Here is a 14670-nt window from a genome sequence, read left to right on the forward strand (position 1 = left end):
ATGCCCTGGAGTGGAATTACTGGGTCATATGATAGCTCTGTTTTTAGTTTTTTTAAGGAACATCCCCATTGTTCTCCATAGCGGCTGCACCTATCCACATTCCCACCAACAGTTCATTGTAGCACTATTTACTATAGCCAGGACATGGAAGCAACCTAAATGTCCATCAACAGAGGAATGGATAAAGAAGATGTAGCACATACATACACTGGAAAACTATTTAACCATAAAAAGGAACAAAACTGTGCCACTTGCAGAGATGTGGATAGACTCAGAGACTATCATATAGAGTGAAGTAAGTCAAAAAGAGAAAAACAAATATCATATATCAACATATATATGTGGAATCTAGAAAAACTGTATGGATGAACCTATTTCCCAAGCAGAAATACAGACCCAGATGTAGAGAACAAATGTATGGACACCAATAGGGAAAGTGGGAGTGATGAATTGGGAGATCCTGGGAATGACATATATATACTACTATGTATGAAATAGGTAAGAAATGAGAACCTACTGTATAGCACAGGGAACTCTACCCAATGCTCTTTGGTGACCTAAATGGGAAGGAAATCCAAAGAAGAGGGGATATATATATACATATAGCTGATTCACTTTGCTGTACAGCAGCACATAACACAACATTGTAAAGTAACTATACTCCAAAAAATTATTTAAATGAAGAGAGGGGAGTTTTGCATTACATTTTGGATAGTCAACAGTTTCCCTCCAGGTTGGAATTTCTGATGATTACTAAGGTTTGACTTGTTCCTAAAGACTTTTAGAGTGCATGCCTATGGCTTCTCATCACCATACATTGAACTACAGTTAGTAACTTTTTTATATTGAAATTTAGTTAACTTACAATATTATATTCGTTTAAAGTATACAACATTTACAGTATTCAATACTTTTATAGATTATTCAATACTATTCAATACATTTATAGATTATATTCTATTTAAAGGAATTATAAATTCCCTGTGCTGCAGAATATATCTTTGTGGTTTATTTATTTTACACATGGTAGTTCACACCTCTTAATCCCCTACTCCTACATTGCCCCCCTCTCCTTCCCTCTGCCCACTGGTATCCACTAGCTTGTTCCCTGTATCTCAGAGTCTGTTTCTGTTTTGCTATATTCATTCATCTGTCTTATTTTTTAGATTCCACATATAAGTGATAACATACAGTATTTGTCTAGGACCATTTATGTTGTTACAAATCGCAGATTTTCATTTGTTTCTATGGTTAGTATTTCTTTGTATTTGTATACTACATCTTTATGCATTCATCCTTGTCTAACTCATTTGTCCATTCAGCCTTGTCTAACTCAATGAAACTATGAACCATGCCTTGTAGGGACATCCAAGAGAGACGGGTCATGGTGGAGATTTCTGACAAAACGTGGTCCACTGGAGAAGGGAATGGCAAACCACTTCAGTATTCTTGCCTTGAGAACCCCATGAACAGTATGAAAAGGCAAAAAGATGCGACACTGAAAGATTAACTCCCCAGGTCTGTAGGTGCCCAATATGCTACTGGAAAAGAGTGGAGAAATAACTCCAGAAAGAATGAAGAGATGGAGCCAAAGCAAAAACAATGCCCAGTTGTTGATGTCACTGGTGAGAAAGTAAAGTCTGATGCTGTAAAGAGCAATATTGCATAGGAACCTGGAATGTTAGGTCCATGAATAAAGACGTATCAGAAGGGGTCAAACAGGAGATGGCAAGAGTGAACACCAACATTTTAGGTTATCAGTGAACTAAACTGGATTGGAATGGGCGAATTTAATTCAGAAGACCATTACATCTACTACTGTGGGCAAAGAATCCCTTAGAAGAAATGGAGTAGCCCTCATAGTCAACAAAAGAGTCCAAAATGCAGTACTTGGGTGTAATCTTGAAAATGACAGAGTGATCTCTGTTCATTTCCAATGCAAGCTATTCAATATCACAGTAATCCAAGTATATGCCCCAGCCAGTAATGCTGAAGAAGGTGAAGTTCAATGCTTCAATCAAGACCTACAAGGCCTTCTAGAACTAAAACGAAAAATGATGTCCTTTTCATCATAGGGGAAAGAATGCAAAAGTAGGAAGTCAAGAGATACCCGGAGTAACAATTAAGTTTGGCTTTGGAGTACAAAATGAAGCAGGGCAAAATTTTGCCAAGAGAACCTACTGGTCATAGCAAACATCCTCTTCCAACGACATAAGAGAAGACTCTACACATGGACATCACCACAAAATCAGACTGATTATATTCTTTGCAGCCGAAGATGGAGAAGTTCTATAGTCAGCAAAAACAAGACTGGGACTGCCTGTGGCGCAGATCATGAACTCCTTATTGCCAAATTCAGACTTAAATTGAAGAAAGTAGGGAAAACCACTAGACCATTCAGGTATGCCCTAAATCAACTCCCTTATGATTATACAGTGGAAGTGACAAATAGATTCAAGGTATTAGATCCAATAGACAGAGTGCCTGAAGAACTATGGATGGGGGTTCATGACACTGTACAGCAGGCAGTGATCAAAACCCTCCCCAAGAAAAAGAAATGCAAAAAGGCAAAATGGTTGTCTGAGGAGCCTTACAAATAGCTGAGAAAAGAAGTGAAGCAAAAGACAAAGGAGAAAAGGAAAGATATACCTATTTCAATGCAGAGTTCCAAAGAACAGCAAGGAAAGATTAAAAAAAGCCTTCCTCAGTGATCAATGCAAATAGAGGAAAACAATAGAATGGCAAAGACTAGCGATCTCTTCAAGAAAATCAGAGATACTAAGGGGAATATTTCATGCAAAGGTGGGCACAATAAAGGACAGAAATGGTATGGAGCTAACAGAAGCAGAAGATATTATGAAGAGGTGGCAACAATACACAGAAGAACTGTACAAAAAAGATCTTCATGACCCAGATAACCATGATGGCGTGATCCCTCACCTAGAGCCAGACATCCTGGAGTGCAAAATTAAGTGGGCCTTAGGAAGCATCACTACGAACAAAGCTAGTGGAGGTGATGGAATTCCAGTTGAGCTATTTCACATCCTAAAAGATGATGCTGTGAAAGTGCTGCACTCAATATGCCAGCAAATTTGGAAAACTCAGCAGTGACCACAGGCCTAGAAAAGGATAGTTTTCATTCCAATCCCAAAGAAAGGCAATGTCAAAGAATGTTTAAACTACTGAATACTTACATTCATCTCACATGCTAGAAAAGTAATGCTCAAAATTCTCCAAGCCAGGCTTCTACAGTACATGAACCATGAACTTCCAGATGTTCAAGCTGTATTTAGAAAAGGCAGAGGAACCAGAGATCAAATTGCCAACATCCATGGGATCATCAAAAAAGCAAGAGAATACCAGAAAAACATCTACTACTTCTCTACTGACTACACCAAAGCCTTTGACTGTGTGGATCACAACAAACTCTTAAAAATTCTGTAAGAGATGGTAATACCAGACCACCTGACCTGACTCCTGAGAAATCTGTATGCAGGTCAAGAAGCAATAGTTAGAACTGGACATGGAACAACAGACTGGTTCCAAATCGGGAAAGGAATATGTCAAGGCTGCGTATTGTCACCCTGCTTATTCAACTTATATGACAGGACATCATATGAAATTCCAGGCTGGATGAAGCACAAGCTGGAATCAAGATTGCCAGAAGAAATATCAGTAACCTCAGATATGCAGATGACACCACCCTTATGACAGAAAGGGAAGAACTAAAGAGGCTCTTAATGAAAGTGAAAGAGGAGAGTGAAAATATTGGCTTAAAACTCAACATTCAGAAAACGAAGATCACGGCATCTGGTCCAATCACTTCATGGCAAATGGATGGGGAAACAATGTACACAGTGAGAAACTATTTTTTTGGGCTCCAAAAATCACTGCAGATAGTGACTGCAGCCATGAATTAAAAGATGCCTGCTCCTTGGATGGAAAGCTATGATCAACCTAGACAGCATATTAAAAAGCAGAGACATTACTTGGCCAACAAAGGTCCATCTAGTCAAAGCTATTGTTTTTCCAGTAGTCATGCATGGGTTTGAGAGTTGGACCATAAAGAAAGCTGAGCTCAAGAGAATTGATGCTTTTGAACTGTGGTGTTGGAGAAGACTCTTGAGAGTCCCTTGGACTGCAAGGAGATCCAACCAGTCCATCCTAAAGGAGATCAGTCCTGAATATTCATTGGAAGGAGTGATGCTGAAGCTGATACTACTTTAGCCACCTGATATGAAGAACTGACTCACTAGAAAAGACCCTAATGCTAGGAAAGACTGAAGGCAGAAGAAAGGGACGACAGAGAATGAGGTGGTTGGATGGCATCACTCGATGGACATGAGTTTGAGTACTCTCCGGGAGTTGGTGATGGACAGGAAGCCTGGCATGCTGCAGTCCATGGGGTCGCAAAGAGTCAGACACGCCTGAGCAACTGAACTGAACTAATGGCTAGCGATGTTGAGTAAATCTGAACTCTGGCTTAAAGATCAGCCATGATCACTACATTTGTAAGGTTTATTTCTGCTGATGAATTTTCTGGTGTTAGCAATATCTGAAGTCTGGTTAAAGGCTCTTCAATGCTCTTTGCACATGTTTTCTCACCATCATGACCTTCTTGGTGACTTATGATCTCCACAGTTGGACTGAAGCTATAATCATGTGACCTACATCATAGGCTGTCTGTCCTATGTATGGATTTATCCTAATATAAGACAGTGTCTGAGATTAAAGCACAGTTACTCTAACACTTACTATAGTCCTGGAAGCTCTCTGGTTGGGAGCCAATTCGGTGAGTATCTATTCCAAGGCTTAAACATCTATCCTTTGACGGGAAGTTAATCAGCATCTTTAACCTGTCTTTACACTCAGAAGCTCCTTAAATTCATAGTCTTGAAGAGTGACCCTTGAAATATGTGGTCACATTCCCTATGATCCAAAATCTTCCTCCAATCCTTGATTTTGAATAAAGTTCTTTTTCTTGATCAGGCTCTTTCTCTTTATCTGACAACACAAATTTTAAAGTACAGCCATCACTTATACCTGATACATGGCAGCAGTGAGGAAATCAACCAGCTTACAGGAGAGGAGAGGAAGAATAAAGAAGAAGAGCAAAAGGAAATGGAAACGAAAATGGAAAGAAAGGAAAGAATTCTTTAACAAGTCTCCTCCACATAGCTTCCTGAGAGGCAAGCTGGAGATGCGATTTATACTCCAACCTGACAAAAACACTTAAAAAGACAGGACCAAAAATGTGAAATAATTTTTTTAAAGACACTAGACATCAGGAAGTGAAAAACAGTGATCCCTAAGAGATAAAGGAAAATGAGGTGAACCTTTACAATTTGGGGGAGTTTCCAGTTCGTGGTACAATGAGGGAGAATGCAGTCAAGCCTCAAAGGATTCTATTAGGTGACAGGGATAAGACCAGAAAAGACCAAGGTGGCTGGAGTTCAGAGAATACTAAAAAGGAGAAAGCTGCACTTAGGGAGCACTCCAAAGACCTTTGAAGCATTGCAATATTCAGGAGAGTACTGATTAGTGAATGCACTTAAGGAAATGATACAAGGCTAGGAAAAGAACCACCTGAAAGTATTAGAGGGAACAAGTGTCAGAAGCTCAAACAGGTCTGTGGACTGTTCCCACCATTCAGAGCAGAAAAACTCGTAATTCCTGAGGCATGGGTTATTCAGACAAGTCTTGCTTCAGTACACTGGGATGATTTAGCAAACACTGCTGTGGTCCTGCCTAATCAATCTTAAAAAGCATGGCTTGAAAAATATTTAATTGCTTCAAAGTTAACTGCTTCTTGTAATAAAGCTCAAAAAGATGTCTAATAATACAAAAATAGTACCCAAAGGTAAACATTTATACCAAAATTTTACCAAAAAGTGAAGTTCATTATGTCTGGCATCCAATTAAAAAAAACCCAGGCATATGAAGAAACAAAATAACATGACCCATCATGAGGAGAAAAAAAAAAATCAATCCAAACTGATGCAGAACTTATATAGATGCTATATTTAGCAGATAACATATATTTGTTCCATATGACCAAAAAGCTAGAGAAAACAATGGTCATGTTAAGTAGAGAAATGATATATAATTAATAAGATGCAAATCACAGGTTTAGTGATTAAAACCATAATAACTGAAATTTAAAAATACACTGGATGGAATTAACTAGAAAAAGATTAGTGAACTTGAAGACATAACAATAGCAAATATTCTAAATTAAAGTTAAAATTTTTTAAGAAAAAACAGTGCACAAATGTCTTTTATCCTGTTTCCTCTTTTGGGAACACTTTTCCCCCATCCCAACCATCAATCATCCTTCATCCAGTTAACTCTGACTCTGCCTTCAGATCTCGGCTCAATCATCACTTCCTCTGTCTTTGACCTCCCTGAGTAGATCAACCTCTCTTTAAACCTATTCACAGAACCCCGTACTTCCCCTCCACAGCGGTATCACCTTCACAAAAATTTGGTTTGTGATTAATGTCTGCCTTTTTCACAAGATAGTAAAATTCAATGACGACAGAGAAAACATGTTTATTTTTGCCTACCACAACATCATCCCCAGCACCTCAAACTATGCCAATTATATAGTGTCCCTGTACCCTGAATTCTGTATCTCTCACATCTGATATTTTAATCTATTCATTATACCCTCTCTTCCATATCTTCAACCTCTCTTTGTCTACCGGCTGTATCCTACCCAACATCTTTTCTTATTTAGATAAACTTTTTTTTTTTTATTATGGGTGATAATGTTCCCAATGCTAAACTTATATTTCCCAGACAACCTTGCAGATACTGGTGGTCACGTGTCACAGATCTGTCCACTAGACACTGGATGTAGGTAGAAACTGTTGGGTAGGATTTGGGGGAAAGCTTTGTATAAAGGAGAATAACTCTACTGACAAGATATTTTGCCTTCTCCTCTTCCTCATCTTCCTACCTGGAACAGACTTGCAGCAGCCATTGGGCAACTATGATGGGAACAACATGCTAAGTAGGAGTCATGGAACAACAAACAATAAAATATGTGGTAGCTAAGATATTGATGAAAATCATGGAAGTCTTGGGCTTTATACCATTGGATTTGTTTTGGGTTAAGATAAAAATATCCCCTATAAGCAACTTATTTTTCATATCACTGTTACTCATATCCAAATGCAATTTCAAATACCTATCACAAAACATGAAATCTCCCTCTCTGACAAACATACACAGACAAACATACACAGTCTTTAACATACTATCTCATTCATACATGATTCCTTCTATGACTTATATGATAATGACTGTAATTTATGATCTCCATATACTATCCCAATTCTCTAAACTCTCACACTAACACACAACTGTCATTATTACTCCCATTTCTGCACATACATTGTTCTATCCTGTATTATCATACACACAAGAATCCATACAGTATCACAATACCCATTGCCAAATACGACTATCTCTAATCAACTTACATTCTCACACACACCATCTCCATCACTCAGTCACATCTACCATTACTCAATCCCTACACTATCACACAGCGCCTATCCACAGCCACTATCACAGAGTCCCATCCCCACTATAAAATCTCCATCATCCTCCAAAACTCCTTCCCCACATGCTCATGTCATCTCCATATCATACACACTCACAATGAATATCCACATCACCTCCCTCCTCACACACATACTTGTGCCATTCCTGACAGTCAGAAACTGCATTTTCCCAACATTCACTTTATTCAACAACCCCACTCAGACACTCATGATTTCCATGCTCCAAATGATCATGTTCTCATTCTCCACTGTCAGGCATGCTCACTGTACCTATCCGCCCCCGCAAATTGGTAACACTTCTCATTGCCCGCCGAATCACATACAAGAATACAAATGCCCTAACCCTAACTTCCACCATGTACCTATCTTCTACCATCACACTACATTTTCCCCACTCCATCCACTGTCTACATCCTCTTATTATTGCTTGAAATGCCCCATCCACAATTTTCAAACACACAAAGATCCCATGTCTCATTAACTTCATATCCTTTCTCACCATTGTCTCTCCCACCCTACTCCTTCACACATCCATTCACATGCACAATTTTCATCTTCCACAGTATGACATACACTGTGTCCCTAACTATCATTATCACATACATTCTGCTCTTGTCCTGTCACTATCATTCACACTGCCCAACTTCATTTCCAGTGATCTCATACCATCCTCCACTGTTATTCGCACTGTCCCCACTGCCACCACGATCACACAAACCCTGGCACTTCACCACCACACTATCCCACTGTCACTCAATACTCTTCCCATTTCTGCATCAAATACATAGCTCAGATCATCCACAATTTTATACATGGTGCCAATCCACTGCAATCTTTCTCATTTCTTTTTTCCCCTTCCTTTCTCTTCTCTCCTGCCCCCATACCATAACTCTCCCAATATGAGGACATTACATGAATGCAAATATAATACGGAAATTTCTTACTTGAAGCCTCATTTCAGAGCTTTAGTAACTAGAACATATCTTGCTCAAAAGTTACAATATTTAGAGTTCCCACTTGATAGTTGTAAATGGATTTCTTTCAGTACATTTGCCTTTAAGAAGCATTTCTTCATGTTTTGTTATTGCATTTAGATGAAGTTTTGAAATGTTCTATTGATATGACTTTAATATGATACTATGCAATTATTTGCACTATACTTTAGTCTTCCAAAAATATCCCAATAGATTTTTTGTGTGAACCTAGAAGCAAACCTGTGATATTTTTGGTACTGAAGAGGATAGACAGTTTCAAGTAAATGGCAGTACTGAATATATCACTGAGCTATGTTAGATGGGACACTTAATCTTTACTTCTCATGTTTCCATGTGGAAGAACTTCAACTAGACTAACACTCCTGCTCTTCTGCCCATGGGAGAAGAAATGAGTTATATGCCTAGTATGTTTAGAAGAAATATCTGAGTAGATTTGGCTCCGGCCCTTCTTCTCTGCTTCCCTTTCAGTAACTTGTGTGTCTACAGTGAACATGCATTCTGACTGGCTCCTTGCCATGCAAGAAGGGGGTTACTTTTGGCCTGGAGTCCTGTGGTTTTGCAGTTGTCTAAGTCTGCCTAACTCTGGGGTCCACACTAACTGGAAGTTCACACTAAAACCATCTTCTCCAAGCAGCTTTATGAGTAATGAAGATAATGTTTTGATCTCCATCTATCTGATTCTTACATTTATATTTCAATTGATTCTGAACCTGGGCAAGGAAAACAAGTGTTATTTACTTCAGTTCAGTTCAGTTCAGTCACTCAATCATGTCCAACTCTTTGTGACTCCATAGCTGCAGCACGCCAGTCCTCCCTGTCCATCACCAACTCATGGAGTTTACTCAAACTCATGTCCATCAAGTCAGTGATGCCATCCAACCATCTCATCCTCTGTCATCCCCTTCTCCTCCTGCCTTCAATCTTTCCCAGCATCAGGGTTTCAAATGAATCAGCTCTTCGCATCAGGTGGCCAAAGTATTGGAGTTTCAGCTTCAACATCAGTCCTTCCAGTGAATATCCAGGACTGATTTCCTTTAGGATGGACTGGCTGGATCTCCTTGCAGTCCAAGGGACTCTCAAGAGTCTTCTCCAGCACCACAGTTCAAAAGCATCAATTCTTCAGCACTCAGCTTTCTTTATAGTCCAAGTCTCATACCCATACATGACTACTGGAGAGATCATAGCTTTGACTAGATGGACCTTTGTTGGCCAAGTGATGTCTCTGCTTTTGAATATGCTGTCTAGGTTGGTCAAAACTTTCCTTCCAAGGAGTAAGCGTCTTTTAATTTCATGGCTGCAGTCACCATCTGCAGATTTTGGAGCCCCAAAAAATAAAGTCTGCCACTGTTGTCATTGTTTCTCCATCTATTTGCCATCAAGTGATGGGAATGGATGCCGTGTACTGATCCCTTACAATTCCTACATGATGCAGATCACTGAAATCACGTAAATTCCCTTTACTGGCTTTATCCATCTTTTAACATAAACAAGTTTCTAGGTGCAATTTGGTTTTGATTAGCACTTAAGACAAATATTTGGCAGCAATTAAAGGTCCGTCTAGTCAAGGCTATGGCTTATCCAGTGGTCATGTATGGATGTGAGAGTTGGACTATAAAGAAAGCTGAGCACCAAAGAATTGATGCTTTTGAACTGTGGTGTTGGAGAAGACTCTTTGAGAGTCCCTTGGACTGCAAGGAGATCCAACCAGTCCATCCTAAAGGAGATCAGTCCTGGGTGTTCATTGCAAAGACTGACGTTGAAGCTGAAACTCCAATACTTTGGCCACGTGATGCAAAAAGCTGACTTATTTGAAAAGACCCTGATGCTGGGAAGGATTGAGGGCAGGAGGAGAAGGGGACGACAGAGGATGAGATGGTTGGATGGCATCACCGACTCAATGGACATGGGTTTGGGTGGACTCCGGGAGTTAGTGGTGGGCAGTGAGGCCTGTCGTGCTGCAGTCCATGGGGTCGCAAAGAGTTGTACACGACTGAGCGACGGAACTGAAGTGAACTGAACTGAAGATTAAATCTAAACATGAAACTTTATGTCCACCACCACTAGACTCCCAATTGCCCTGGATTAGGGAGTTCAAATTCTTAAGGGATAGAAATACTATAGTACAGTAGGTGCTACTTAATTAATCAGGATGGTGGGGACTAAGCACCAACTGGATCTATCTTCCTTGGCCACACTGATAAGTCTTACTAGAGCATAACCAAAATAACTCTTTCCTGGGATAGGATGACAAACCTTTATGTGAAATATTAGAAAGGAAGTTAGATATTCATCTAAATGTATGGAAGCCTTTTTAAAGTAAGACAGATTTTACGTCAGTGAATCATTTCTTAAGGCATAAAAAACCTTTTAATAAACAACTAGAATTTACTCTGATAGGATGTTCTTGTTAACAAGTTCTCTGGAAATTCAGATCTAACAGTCATTTTGGCTATTTTTTTTCCTTTTGCTAGCTAGCTTTGTGTTAGCTTTCAAGCCCTTGCATACAAACTTAAATACTGTGCTTGTCTGCTATTACTGAAATAACACCATTTCAGAGTACAATTTGTGTCCAAGGTAAGTAGGGCCAAATAATGGAATTTTCAGTTTTTGCCCCAGGACAATTTGTGTTGTAAAGAACTGTTCTCTGGAAATAAAGCAGACTGGACTTTACATGTGATCTCTTTTGCATAGGAACACTTTTCATACTTGTACATAGTTGGGTGCTCTCGTGGTACTGACCTAAATATACCCTCTACAGCCTACATTGGAGGCAATAGTGATCATAAAAACAGATACACATATAAAATATGTCTCAGCAAACAAAGAAAAATAAAACAAAACTGTTGAACAAGATATGTGAAAACCTAACTGAAGAGTAAAAAGAATACCTAAGAAAAGTCAAGCACAGCACATATACCAAAACCTTTCTGAAGCTCAAAGCTTAAAAAAATTCCAATTATATAATAAAATGATTATTTTATTTTATAATAAAATAATGATTTTATTATAAAATAATGGTCATTGATGAGCCCTGAAATGAGTAAAATACCTAGGAATAAACATAACTATGAACGTCAAACATCTATACTCTAAACACACTATGGGTTTGAGATGGTGGAGTAGAAGGATGTGTGCTTATCTTCTGTGAAAGCACCAAAATCTCAACTAGCTGTTGAACAACCATTGATGAGAAGACAATGGAACCCATCAAAAAGATACCCCACGTTCAAAGACAAAGGAGAAGCCTCAACAAGATGGTAGGAAGGGCACAGTCATGATATAATCAAATTCTATACCCGCCAGGTGGGCAACCCACAAACTAGAGAATAATAATACCAAAGTAGTTCTCCTATTGTTGTGAAAGTTCTGAGCCCCAAGTCAGGCTTCCCAGACTGGAGATCCAGAAAAGTGGCTGGGAATTCCCAGGGAATCTGACTTTGAAGGCCAGTGGGATTTGATTACAGGACTTCCACAGGATTGGGAGAACAAGAGACTCCACTCCTGGAGGGCACAAACAAAATCTTGTGTGCACCAAGACCCAAGGGAAAGGAGCAATGACCCCATAGGGGACTGAATCAGACTTACCTGCTAGTGTTGGAGGGTCTTCTGTGGAAGCATAGGTTGGTAGTGGCTCACTGTGGGGATGGGAAAACTGGCAGCAGCAGTCCTAGAAGGTATCCCTTGGTGTAATCCCTCTTGGAGGTCACCATTAACCCAACCATAGAGCCCTAGACCCAGGGCTGGGTGCCCTCAAGCCAAACAACTAACAAAATCCATCATCAAATAATTGGATTAAAGTTTTACTGAGCATGCCATCAGAGGAAGACCCAGTATTTCCCACTGCCAGTCCCTCCCATTAAGAAGCTTACATAAGAATCTTAGCCTCATCCACCAGAAGGCAGACAGAAGAAGCAAGAACTATATTCCTGCAGCTGTTAGAATTAAAACCACATCAAAGAAAGCTAATCAGCATGAAAAAGAAGAGTTATGTCCCAGCTCAAGGGACAAAATAAAGCCCCAGAAAAACAACTAAATGAAGTGGAGAGAGGCAACCTTCCAGAAAAATGATAGTGAAGATGATCCAGGATCTTGGAAAAAGAATGGAGAAAATGCAAGAAACGTTTACCAAAGATCTAGAAATACTAAAGCACAAGCAAACAGAGATGAGCAACACACCAGAAGGAATCAATAACAGAATAACGGAGGCAGAAGAATGGATAAATGACCTGGAAGACGGAATGGTGGAAATCACAGCCTGGAAGACATAATGGCAGAAATCACTGCTGAAGAACAGAATATAGAAAAAAGAATCTAAGAAAATGAAGACAGCCTAAGAAACCTCTGGTACATTATTACACCAACAACACATTTTAAGGGTCCCAGAAGAAAAAGAAAGAGAAAGGACTCGAGAAAATATATGAAGAAGATAATAGCTGAAAACTTCCCTAACATGGGAAAGGAAATGGTCAACCAAGTCCAGGGGGCACAGAGTTTCAGACAGGATAAATCCAAGCAGGAACACACCAAGACACGTAGTAATCAAACTAATGAAAAGCAAAGACAAAAATTAAACATTAAAAGCAACAAGGAAAAAACAACAAATAACCTACAAAGGAACTTCCATATGGTTATCAGCTGATTTCTCAACAGAAACTAAACAGAAGGGAATGGCATGATATATTTAAGGTGATGAAAGGGAAGAACCTACAACCAAGAATACTCTACCCAGCAAGACTCTCCTTCAGATTTGACAGAGAAATCAAAAGCTTTCCAGACAAGCAAAAGTTAAGAGAACTCAGCATCATCAAACCAGCTTTACAATAAATGCTAAAGGAACTTCTCTAGGCAGGAAACACACGAGAGGGAAAAGACCAACACAAAATAAATCCAAAATCAAGTGGTAATAGGATCATGCATATAGAAAATTACCTTAAATGTACATGGATTAAATACATCAACCAAAAGACAAAGACAGGCTAGTAGATGAAAACAGGTGCATGTATGTACTTCCACTTATCACATCATTTTACTTAACCCACCAAATTGTATATAATTATTTTATATTCATGCATGCTAAGTTGCTTCAGTCATGACTGACTCTGTGTGATCCTATGGACTGTAGCCTGCCAGGCTCCTCTGTCCATGGGATGTTAGTTTAATCATATTTCCATTATGGCTTGCAATTCTAATTATCTTTTATTTTTTGTCTGGCTATTGAATGTGAAAATTGATAAACATCTTTTACTATTGCAATTATGTAACTATTATTTGCTAAATACCATTGTATCATGATTGGTCAACAGAAAATAATGTAATTCTATATCACTTAAACCACCATTTAATAGAAAAGCCCATAACCACTTTTTAAATTCCAGATGTATATCAAAATTATCTTGGAATTTCCTGAAAAATACAAATGCCCAGGCATTGCTTTTTTCTCCAAAGCTCCAAATGTGTTTTTAATGAGCAGCCATGTTTAAAAACAATTAGTCTATATGATGATCTTTTACTTCTAATTTTTTAACTTTTTCTATTTCGTATTCAGTGTTCCCATTTCACTTAGTTAATGTTTTCCAGTTTCTCCATCTCTTTGTTGTTGTTCTTTCTCAAGCCCTTTTCTAAAAAAATTATTTCTTTAAATTGGAGGCTAATTACTTTACAATATTGTGGTGGTTTTTGCCATACAATGACATGAATCAGCCATGGGTGTACATGTGTTCCCCATCCTGAACCCCCCTCCCACCTCTCTCCCATCCCATCCCTCAGGGTCATCCCAGTGCACCAGCCCTGAGCACTCTGTCTCATGCATAAAACCTGGACTGGTGATCTATTTCATATATGATAATATACATGTTTCAATGCTATTCTCCCAAATCATCCCACCCTTGCCTTCTCCCACCAAGTCCAAAAGTCTGTTTTTTACATCTGTGTCTCTTTTGCTGTCTTGCATACAGGGTCATCATTATCATCTTTCTAAATTCAATATATATGTGTTAATATACTGTATTGGTGCTTTTCTTTCTGACTTACTTCACTCTGTATGATAGGCTCCAGTTTCATCCACCTCATTAGAACTGATTCAAATGCATTCTTTTTAATAGCTG

The 14670-nt window shown here is 38.9% G+C and overlaps 1 protein-coding gene across 2 annotated transcripts in view; it reads right to left on the bottom strand.

The window, feature by feature from the left end:
* Positions 1–14670, bottom strand: part of MAGED1 (MAGE family member D1) — an 80331-nt gene that overhangs the window by 20960 nt on the left and 44701 nt on the right. The window lies entirely within an intron of this gene.

The sequence above is a fragment of the Bubalus bubalis genome, chromosome X (assembly GCF_019923935.1).
Source record: "Bubalus bubalis isolate 160015118507 breed Murrah chromosome X, NDDB_SH_1, whole genome shotgun sequence".
In the NCBI taxonomy this organism is placed as follows: Eukaryota; Metazoa; Chordata; class Mammalia; order Artiodactyla; family Bovidae; genus Bubalus; species Bubalus bubalis.